This window comes from Mus musculus, chromosome 1 (assembly GCF_000001635.26).
Source record: "Mus musculus strain C57BL/6J chromosome 1, GRCm38.p6 C57BL/6J".
Lineage (NCBI taxonomy): Eukaryota > Metazoa > Chordata > Mammalia > Rodentia > Muridae > Mus > Mus musculus.
This window is the reverse complement of record NC_000067.6, coordinates 133,995,255-134,006,952: the sequence shown is the minus strand read 5'-3', so window position 1 is coordinate 134,006,952 and position 11,698 is coordinate 133,995,255. Positions and strand designations below refer to the sequence as shown.

General features: G+C 46.0%; 1 long non-coding RNA gene across 4 annotated transcripts in view; it reads right to left on the bottom strand.

The window, feature by feature from the left end:
- Nucleotides 1-503: 503 nt before the first annotated feature.
- The window catches only part of Bmncr, a 29,169-nt gene continuing 17,974 nt past the window's right edge, over nucleotides 504-11,698 (bottom strand). For 2 of the 4 annotated variants that reach the window (XR_878542.2, XR_001779448.1), the window contains 2 exons: nucleotides 8,673-8,953; nucleotides 8,464-8,492 (listed from right to left, as the gene is read on the bottom strand). This is a non-coding gene — a long non-coding RNA (bone marrow associated noncoding RNA). Of the gene's footprint in view, nucleotides 549-651; nucleotides 2,011-8,463; nucleotides 8,493-8,672; nucleotides 8,954-11,698 lie in introns of those variants that run through there. The other 2 variants (XR_878543.2, XR_878544.2) reach the window with 2 other exon arrangements.

The window sequence follows — 11,698 nt, the reverse complement described above, 5'->3', positions numbered from 1 at the left end:
ATTCCTAAGCCTAACCTTTGGTTCTAAGTCTGGCTGTGGTGACCCGAGAATACACCCAGGGCTTAGAAGGGGGCCGGTTCCTGAGGCCACTGGGCTACAGCTGTTATAACTGACCACTGGCACTCAATCAAAATGGCCAGCTTTGGCTGGGGGCTGTTCCAGCTCAGGGCAGAAGACCCTTGAGCACGGCCCAACGGACCTTGGAAGGGCACCTGGAGGGGGGGCACTGACTGCCGTGGGTTTGGAGAGATGAAGGGTTCTGCCATGAAGCAAGTGTCTAGGAGCTGTAAGTTTACCTTGAACTGGAGCCAAGGTACAGCCAGGTGCTGCTTCTACTAACATCAAGGGAGTGAGGAGGGCGGTGTGGACACAGTTGGGCCTGTGGCAGGAGACGGGAGGGCAGGAAGCAGCAGAGTCTGAACCTATACACTTTCTCTTTATGCGAGCCAGACTCATAAGTTACCTGCCCCCCACCCAAGCTGGAATTCACTTCACAGCTGCCCTGTTTACTTACCCACCATCTGCGCTCCTCAGAACCAGTTTTGTTCCTGTGGAAAGAGAAGCCAGACCAGGTTGGACAAATATTTCCTCAGCCGGCTCCTGAGCCTCTCTGTCTGAGGGAGACCATCCGGCCACCGGGTCCTTTAAGCAAATGCACAAAGATAGGAAATCCAGGGCCGGGAAGGAGCAGTTTCTGGAGGGTGTGGTCATCTTAATGGGTCTCCCCCAGGCCCCTGGAGTCTAGCTATGCATGGGTGTTTATCATGCAGCTCCTAGAGAATATGGGGCAGGTGCTGACTTCTACGGCCTGTGTGGATCTGCCAAAGTGAAGTCCCTGGATCTCAGTGGGAATGAGACCCTTGGTGACTGACTCTCCATGTCATGCCCTTGCTGTTAGGCTCGTAACCCTAAAGAGCACAGGTACACAGAAAATACAAAATAAGTAACTGGTAAATGAATTCTGAGCAGTCGGTGGCCTTGTTTTGAGTGTGAGGTAATGGTTAGTTTATGTAATTTAATTTCAAATGATGTATGTCCTTAACAACCGGCTCACAGAGTTCTGGAAACTTTAACAGTCGGCTTTTGTGAGCCAGTATGGACTGACTCCAGAGCTCCACAGCCACAGTCCTCTGCTCAGAGAACGAACACCAAGGCCACATCACCAAAGGAGGGTTACAGAGAGCTTGGCTTCTCAGAGATCCTGTGTTCAGAGGGCAGAAGAGACACCTGCTCAGAGAGCAGGGCTGGAGAAATGCTGCGTGGTTTTGTCTTCCATTACCAACCACAAATGCTTGACCACAGCAGCTTGACCTGCGGGTCAGCCGTTCCCTTGTCAGGAACCTCGTGGTGCATGCTTCAGTTGGTGGCATCAAAAATAGCTGCACAGCGTCCAGCTTCATCATGTAAGACCTTCTCCTCTCAGGAAGGCCTTTTTCACTATTTTGGCTGGAGCATATGAGAGAGAACCTGTGTGCCCTGGTTCCCCGTGATTCCCCGGACCTCATCAGAAGGAGCGGGCACTTTAGGTCTCACAGAAAGTCTCATAGAAAGCATTCTGACATGAGAAAGAAACCATTTTCCCTGACTGAGGCTGTACATCCATCCCTGGTGCCCAAGTGTCCGAACAATTGATGGGATTTACCACAAGTACAAAATTCAGAGAGCGGCGGTTTAGAGTGAAGACACGAAGAGGGCACAGGAACTGGTGTGGGGGTCCCAGGGGTACAACTCCTGAGCCAAGACTTAGGTCTCGTTTTCTAGCCCTGGCACCTTGTGATGGGGTGCATTGAGTATGACAGGAGCGAAGAGGTACAGGGGCGAGGAAGGGGATGGATATGTTAACGTACGTGCTTCTTCCATTTTAGGGGTGTCTGCGGTGGCTGCTGAAAAACTGGACTTATTCCCACAATTCTTCACTCTTGTCAGGGCCTTTGATATCCACAGCCTTCCTAACCCAGTGTGGATTCTATGGCCTGTCCATCTAGTTCTTCTCCTCCTCTGACGGATTACCTGAAAGCCCAACAAACAGCTGCAGCTCTCTGTCTATTCCACACTATTCCCAAACAAGTAGACAGGGCTGTAAGACAGTCCACTGCATCCGTAGATGCAAGATGATGCGTCTCTGTGATGCTCAGAACTCCCTGGAAATCCAACCACATCCTTAGTCAGTGCGCGCGCGCACACACACACACACACACACACACACACACCTCCCAAGTTGAACAGTCCCGACTCGAGTGGAGGCAGGTATCCTCTTTACTGTAGGTGGGATGAGCCCATCGCCTCCTGTCCGCTCCTGTCTCTGAATCTGTTTCCCCACTACTAACATGACACTTCTTTCTTTTATCCTGGACCCAGATGGCACATTTCCTAGGACATTAAGATGTCCACTCAGAAGCCTCAGGGGAGCATGTCACGTGGGCTCCACCCCAGGCTGTGTCTCATCCTCCAGGGCTGTCACCTGGCCAGGGAGGACATGTGAAAGGTAGGGAAGGCATTACTCAGACTGTGCTGTCACCGCAGCACTGATATGTGTCCTCCCAGGCAGGGTTTAAAGCTGTCTTTCTCCCCTCCGTGAGGGCCTTGTACAGATTTCTTGGTGACACCCTCCTGGCTTCCAGGTGTCTGTTTTCCTGATGTGGGCCTTGCCTGTGGCCCCACGCACCATGCCTCTTTTGGTCTGAATCACAAGGATTCTGGTTGGGCCTACGGTCTCTCGTGTGTCTGTTGGGAGCCATGTCTAAAACCAGGAACATGCTTGGGAAGGACAGTAATGACCTGGGGCAATGGCCTTGGGGGAGCTGCAGTTCCAGATTCTGGGGACCTGACTTCCCTCCCTTAAAGGGCCGTGGTCATCAGTCCCAAGGCCACTGAGCAGTAAGTCTGCGACACACTTGACATATCCCGCGTTAATTTTGCTCTTGGTTAGCTTTCTGTTGACATTGTCCAATGGTATGATAGTTTTCTGTTGCATCTACTCCACTTTCCCTATGGGAACTGTGTATAAAACGCTGTACTGGCTAGTTTCGTGTCAACTTGACACAGCTGGAGTTATCACAGAGAAAGGAGCTTCAGTTGAGGAAATGCCTCCATGAGATCTAACTGAAAGGCATTTTCTCAATTAGTGATCAAGGGGGAAAGGCCCCTTGTGGGTGGGACCATCTCTGGGCTGGTAGGCTCAGTTCTATAAGAGAGCAGACTGAGCAAGCCAGGGGAGGCAAGCCAGTAAAGAACATCCCTCCATGGCCTCTGCGTCAGCTCCTGCTCCCTGGCCTGCTTGAGTTCCAGTCCTGACTTCCTTGGTGATGAACAGCAATACGGAAGTGTAAGTTGAATAAGCCCTTTCCTCCCCAACTTGCTTCTTGGTCATGATGTTTGTGGGGGAATAGAAACCCTGGCTAAAACAAACTTATAAAGTTGCTTGGCAGCATCCACTCTTAACCCATTAGTCATCCTCCTAGCCCCTGTAAAGGGAATTTGTTTGTTTGTTTGTTTGTTTGTTTTTTGAGCCTGGCGTAGCCAAGCTGGCCTTGAACTCACAACACTCCCTTCTCAACGTCCCAAGTTCTGGGATTCCAGCCGCACACCTGGCTAGTATAAACTTTGTTTTCAGTTGCTGCCCGGAGAACACACTGTGTCTCCTTGCTGCCAGACACCTGGGTTTGCTGTTTTCACCACAGCGAGTGTTGCGAGCACAGCGAGTGTTGCGAGTGTTGCTGAGATGAAGCTGTCCTTTCAATCATGTGAGCCTCTTTAGAATTTTGATCTAATGGAGTAGGATTCCTGCATCTTCAACGCACTATCCACTGCCAAATGATTATTCCAGAGTGTGGTTTGTTTTGCAGTTATGTCCTAAGCAGGGGTGAGTGAGTTCACTGCCTTGACGCTGTCAAACTTTAAAAAGTTTTGCAGTGTGATGGAAATTTGAGTGTCGCTGGTTTCTGGGAAATCTGGGAATCTTTCACAAACACATGGACACGCCATCTCTTTTGTGAGTGACTTGTTTATATCGTTTGTCCGTCTGTCTTCAGGGCTCATCCTTGTCTTACTGACTCTGAGATTTTTTTTTTAATGCGTACATTCAGATTCTTTTTTTTTTTCTTTTCCATTTTTTATTAGGTATTTAGCTCATTTACATTTCCAATGCTATACCAAAAGTCCCCCATAGCCACCCACCCCCACTCCCCTACCCACCCACTCCCCCTTTTTGGCCCTGGCGTTCCCCTGTACTGGGGCATATAAAGTTTGCGTGTCCAATGGGCCTCTTTCCAGTGATGGCCGACTAGGCCATCTTTTGATACATATGCAGCTAGAGTCAAGAGCTCCGGGGTACTGGTTAGTTCATAATGTTGTTCCACCTATAGGGTTGCAGATCCCTTTAGCTCCTTGGGTACTTTCTCTAGCTCCTCCATTGGGAGCCCTGTGATCCATCCATTAGCTGACTGTGAGCATCCACTTCTGTGTTTGCTAGGCCCCGGCATAGTCTCACAAGAGACAGCTACATCTGGGTCCTTTCGATAAAATCTTGCTAGTGTATGCAATGGTGTCAGCGTTTGGATGCTGATTATGGGGTGGATCCCTGGATATGGCAGTCTCTACATGGTCCATCCTTTCATCTCAGCTCCAATCTTTGTCTCTGTAACTCCTTCCATGGGTGTTTTGTTCCCACTTCTAAGGAAGGGCATAGTGTCCACACTTCAGTCTTCATTTTTCTTGAGTTTCATGTGTTTAGGAAATTGTATCTTATATCTTGGGTATCCTAGGTTTGGGGCTAATATCCACTTATCAGTGAGTACATATTGTGTGAGTTCCTTTGTGAATGTGTTACCTCACTCAGGATGATGCCCTCCAGGTCCATCCATTTGGCTAGGAATTTCATAAATTCATTCTTTTTAATAGCTGAGTAGTACTCCATTGTGTAGATGTACCACATTTTCTGTATCCATTCCTCTGTTGAGGGGCATCTGGGTTCTTTCCAGCTTCTGGCTATTATAAATAAGGCTGCTATGAACATAGTGGAGCATGTGTCCTTCTTACCAGTTGGGGCATCTTCTGGATATATGCCCAGGAGAGGTATTGCTGGATCCTCCGGTAGTACTATGTCCAATTTTCTGAGGAACCGCCAGACTGATTTCCAGAGTGGTTGTACAAGCCTGCAATCCCACCAACAATGGAGGAGTGTTCCTCTTTCTCCACATCCACGCCAGCATCTGCTGTCACCTGAATTTTTGATCTTAGCCATTCTGACTGGTGTGAGGTGGAATCTCAGGGTTGTTTTGATTTGCATTTCCCTGATGATTAAGGATGTTGAACATTTTTTCAGGTGCTTCTCTGCCATTCGGTATTCCTCAGGTGAGAATTCTTTGTTCAGTTCTGAGCCCCATTTTTTAATGGGGTTATTTGATTTTCTGAAGTCCACTGTGGGGAGCGGGTGTGGCAGCAGTCCCAAAGGCGCCAGAGACTGTAGCTAAGTCGTATGACTTGCACCTGACTTCCTCATATAAGCCACAAACATCTTGAGTGCTGCGCAGGTGTACCAGGATACAGGTGAATCCAATTTGGTGGAGATTTGCCCCTGCTGCCCTGATTAGCTGAAGCCTCGTGACTGGCGAGGGGGCATGGCCTGCGGTGTGTGGATGAGAGAGAGTATAAAAGGAGTGAGAGGCCCAGGGTTTGGGGGAGATATAAAAACAAGGGAGATATATAAACAGGGGAGATATAAACAGGGGAGATATAAAAACAGGGGAGATATAAAAACAAGGGAGATATAAAAACAAGGGAGATATAAACAGGGGAGATATAAACAAGGGAGATATAAACAAGGGAGATATAAACAAGAAGAAACAGGACTGAATAAACGTGTGCAGAAAGATCCTGTTGCAGCGTCGTTCTTCCTGGCCTGTTGAGCGCGCGCAACAGTTGGTGCTGAAACCCGGGACGGGACGAGAAGACCCGTGACGAGAAATCCCGGGACGAGAAAACCTGGGAAAAGAAACATCTTCAGGCACGAGCGAAGACCCCCTGCTACAGGGAGGATTCAGAACTGCATAACGGGGAAGAAGGGGTTAATGAAGTGTTCCCGTAAAACAGACTGTTGAGAAGGATCCGGCATGGATTCAGAACTCTTCAGCTGGGGAACGGTACTGATGAAGAGAAAGAAGAAAGATGAAGACTGAATAAACTGCTGTTAGAAGGACTGGTGGTCGCGTCGTTCTTGCTGGTTGAGAGCGGGCGCGACAGTCCACCTTCTTGAGTTCTTTATATATGTTGGATATTAGTCCCCTATCTGATTTAGGATAGGTAAAGATCCTTTCCCAATCTGTTGGTGGTCTTTTTGTCTTATTGACGGTGTCTTTTGCCTTGCAGAAACTTTGGAGTTTCATTAGGTCTCATTTGTCAATTCTCGATCTTACAGCACAAGCCATTGCTGTTCTGTTCAGGAATTTTTCCCCTGTGCCCATATCTTCAAGGCTTTTCCCCACTTTCTCCTCTATAAGTTTCAGTGTCTCTGGTTTTATGTGAAGTTCCTTGATCCACTTAGATTTGACCTTAGTACAAGGAGATAAGGATGGATCAATTTGCATTCTTCTACATGATAACAACCAGTTGTGCCAGCACCAATTGTTGAAAATGCTGTCTTTCTTCCACTGGATGGTTTTAGCTCCCTTGTCGAAGATCAAGTGACCATAGGTGTGTGGGTTCATTTCTGGGTCTTCAATTCTATTCCATTGGTCTACTTGTCTGTCTCTATACCAGTACCATGCAGTTTTTATCACAATTGCTCTGTAGTAAAGCTTTAGGTCGGGCATGGTGATTCCACCAGAGGTTCTTTTATCCTTGAGAAGAGTTTTTGCTATCCTAGGTTTTTTGTTATTCCAGATGAATTTGCAAATTGCTCCTTCTAATTCGTTGAAGAATTGAGTTGGAATTTTGATGGGGATTGCATTGAATCTGTAGATTGCTTTTGGCAAGATAGCCGTTTTTACAATGTTGATCCTGCCAATCCATGAGCATGGGAGATCTTTCCATCTTCTGAGATCTTCTTTAATTTCTTTCTTCAGAGACTTGAAGTTTTTATCATACAGTCTTACACGCGTTCTCGCGACCGGCCAGGAAAGACGCAACAAACCGGAATCTTCTGCGGCAAAGCTTTATTGCTTACATCTTCAGGAGCCAGAGAGCAAGAGAACAAGAGCTCTATTGCTTACATCTTTAGGAGCCAGAGCGCAGGAGAGCAAGAGAGCAAGAGCTTTATTGCTTACATCTTCAGGAGCAAGAGAGAGAATGGTGAAACCCCGTCCCTTTTAAGGAGAATTATCCTCCGCCTAGGACGTGTCACTCCCTGATTGGCTGCAGCCCATTGGCCGAGTTGTCCTCACGGGGAAGGCAGAGCACATGGGGTGGAGAACTACCCTTGGCACATGCGCAGATTATTTGTTTACCACTTAGAACACAGGATGTCAGAGCCATCTTGCAACGGCGAATGTGAGGGCGGCTCCCCACAATACAGATCTTTCACTTCCTTAGTTAGAGTCACGCCGAGATATTTTATATTATTTGTGACTATTGAGAAGGGTGTTGTTTCCCTAATTTCTTTCTCAGCCTGTTTATTCTTTGTGTAGAGAAAGGCCATTGACTTGTTTGAGTTAATTTTATATCCAGCTACTTCACCGAAGCTGTTTATCAGGTTTAGGAGTTCTCTGGTGGAATTTTTAGGGTCACTTATATATACGATCATATCATCTGCAAAAAGTGATATTTTGACTTCCTCACATTCAGATTCTTTATTCAGCTGTAAATTATTTCTTTTTTGTGTGCTGTTGTCTTTTCATTTGCTGCTTTTATTTATTTATTTATTTATTTATTTATTTTTGGCACACAGACTGTAATTTTGAGACAGTTAAGTTGATTGTCTTTTATAGTTTCTAGTTTCCAGTTTTGTGCATTTGTGGTATTATTTAAACTCTTCGCCCCTGTATGAAAGACATGAAGGCATGTCTGTGTTTCCTCCTAGAAGTTTTGCTGTGGAAGCGGTTGTGTGTCCGGCCCCCTGGAATGTATGCTTGTGAGTGCAGCACCTGGATGCTGAGTTGTCCAAACCACAGCCTCTCCATCAGGGCATCACCACCCCGTTCACTTGACACTGCTCAGGCTTTTACATCTGTGAGTCAGTTTCTGAGAACTTTAATCCGTTCCATTGGGTCATTTCTCTCTCCTGAAGGAACGCTACACCCTTAGCTGTGGAAGATTTCATATGTTCAAGTGGGACTGCCCTCCTCTGTCATGGCTCCATGTGGGACAGCCCTCCTCTGTGATGGCTCCATGGGTGCTTTGATTGTTTGTATTTGTCTATAATTAACCAGCCTTCCTCCCCATCCCCCTGATTTTTGAAGACAGGGTTTCTCTGTATAGCTCTGGTTGTCCTGTCCTGGAACTCGCTTTGTAGACCAGACTGGTTTTGAACTCACAGAGATCTGCCTGCTTCCCGAATGCTGGAATTAAAGGCATGCACCATTACCGCTTAGCTAGTCATCCCGTTTTTGTTTGTAAACTTTTTGCCGAGATGGCAATATACAAAAATTGCACATTTCAAACAGACACAGTTGCTAAGTTTTGACATATGTCTGAACCTACCACATAAGGTGAGTAGCACTGTCGAATGTTGAACTTACCTGTGGCAGACAAACTGTGAAATGGAGCCCAGGCGTTCCCATCTTTAGCTGTCTGTGTCCTGGAGTGCTACCTTGTACGGGCAGGACCCTTGACATGCTTCCCATCCGCAGAACACTGTATAGCACAGGTGCTGGGATATCACCTCTACGTTGTGCCACATCAGACTGTCTTCTATTCTGCTATAGATTCTCCTCTGTCGGCAGATTCTCCTCTGGGTAAGGCAGGCTGCTGGGTTGTGAACTGCCCCGAGGAGATGTCTCTATGGAGAGCGGCCTCCAGCCTGTAATCAATAAGAAACTGAGGCTCCAGCTCCAACAACACACAAAGGTCCAGAGACCACCAACAGTTTCAGAGCCTTGGGTAAAAGAGTCCTTCCTAGTCAGGTCATGAGATGAGTCTGTACCCAAGGCACACCATGGCTGTAGCCAGACAGAGAGCCTTAAATAGGGAAGGCATTATGCATTCCTAACCCACAGAAACCGTGGGGCAACCAACAGGCACTGTGTACTGTGCTAACTTGGTAACAATCTATTACATAGCAATGAAAAGCTAATAACTACCCTAATGGCTTCCAAAAGGTTGTGCCTCCTCTGCCTTCTTCTCCAGCTCCATCTTCAAGCAACTGACTGCTCCCTATCACTATAATCTAACCATTCATTTATCATTAATTGTTTTAGTTATCATGCAGAACAATGAGCCTTCTTGTGACGTTTCTACAAATGTCGTTGTACTTTGCTATAATTTAAGATGCTCTTCTAGGCGTCTGAGAATTTGAACAGCACTTGGTATGGTCGGGTGGTTTAATTCTGACCATTCTCTGGGTGACATGGGGATGAACAGGGGTTTTTCCTCACGTGCTTATCTGCCACCACTATTTCTTCAGAGACACGTTTCTTTGAGTCTTTGCCCATTTTTATAATAAATCATAACAAAAAGCCCATTTTTATACATTTTAGAATGAGGCATTGTAAAAATATCTCTACCTTCTTCTTTTCTTCTTCTACACAACTTTTTATAAGCCCCCATAAGACCTTTGACTGTGGTCAATTTGGAAAAATACTGACGCCTCTGGTCAGTGAGCACTCAGCATCTTTCCAATTGTTTAGATCGTCTGCATTCTTTCTGTAATATTTTATAATTTCCAAGGTAACATTCTTACACATCTTTTGTCAAACTGGTCCTTGCTTCCTACTCTGGATGGGGTTTCGATGTTGAACTATTGATGCTAATGGGCAGAAATGCACTGATTTTACTTTGCCTCACATCACACTGCATTGACGAGCCCTTGTGACCTTTTGCTTTCTTAGCAGATGACTGTGATTTTTTTTACAGCGAAGACCAGGTGCACTGAGGACATAAATAGCCTTGCTTCCTTCTTCCCACTAAGCCTCTTTTCAAATGACATTGTCAATAACAATTAAAATTTCTAATTACATTTACTTATCCTGTGATTGCATCCACACGTGTGCCACTGTCTGTGTGTGAAGGCTGGGGACTTCTTGCAGGTGTTCTTTTGTCTTTCTACCACTTGGGTCCCAGGAACTGAACTCTGGTTGTCAAGCTTGGTGGTAGGTACCTTTATCTGAGCTACCGGGCCTGCTCGATATACTTTTGAATTGCTTTATGACATCTTCTGGGATCAAGGATTGACTTCATTGTACTGTATAGGACTCAGTGTTGAATTTCTGATCTCTTAACTTTGCACTGTTCATGAGGTCTGTACTGCTGACTCCTCTCTACTCTTTTTAAAGTAGATATATTTGGGGATGGCAAGAGGGCTTAGCAGTTAAGAGCAACTGGCTGCTCTTTCAAATGATCCGGGTTCAATTTTTCACCTATATGGTGGTTCACAAACAACTGTAACTCCAGTTCCAGGGGCTCTTGACCCCCTCTTCTGACCTTCACAGGTACACATATGGCACAACAACACTATGCAGGCAAAACATCCATGCCCATAAATTTTTAAAGACTTTACACATTTTATTTTATGTGCATCGGTGTGTGCCTGAGTGTATGTATGTGCACCACATGTGTGCAAAGCTTGCAGGGGTGAGAAGAGAATGTTGAATATCCTGGAGCTGGGGTCACCCATGGGAGCAACCATCTAGAAACTTCTGAATTTCTCTTTGACTCATAGCTTTTTAAAAAAATTTATTTATTTACTTATTTGTCTATCTATCTATCTATCTATCTATCTATCTATCTATCTATCTATCTATCTATCTATCTATCTACTTACATCTCAAACATTGTTCCACCTCCTAGTCCCTCCCTCCCAAAGTCCCTCTTCCCCTACCCCTCTCCTTTGAGAGTATCCCCCTAACTCTGGTGCATCAAGTTTCTGCAGGGTTGGAAGCATCATGATCGTCAGGTGTGCTTGTAGACAGGAGCTTAGCATAACTGTCCTCTGAGAGGCTCTACCCAGCAGCTGACAGAAACAGATGCAGATACCACAGCCAAACACTGGCCAGAGGTCGGGACTCTTATGGAAGATTGGGAGAAGAATTGAGGGCCCTGAACAAGATAGAAACTCCACAGGAAGACCAACGGAGTCAACTAACCTGAACCCCTGGCAGCTCTCAGAGACTGAGCCACCAACTGAAGAACAGATGACAGCAGGACTCATATTTTTTTAAAAATGTGCTATATTATTTTAAAATGCTGGGGAATTTTCAGGTATTTTTTTTTCTCAGCAGTACCCAATTTACTTACTTCATGGTTAAGCAATATATTTTCTTTTGATTTGAGTAAGGTAAAAACTTATGGTGCCTCACTTTATGATCTAACTCTTAGTAAATGTTCCACGAACGTGGAGAAGAGTATGCACCCTGCAACTGTCACACAACAGGATGTTCTCGAAGTGTCATTTAGGTCCCACTGGTTAAACAGGCTTCCTCAAGACTGTGGCATTCTTTTGATGTCCTATGCACTTGTATTCTTTTGTTCATTTTCTATGTAGTCCAGGTTGGCCTTGAACCAAGAGTCCTCCATCGTCAGCCTGGTGATTACAGGGATACACCTCTAT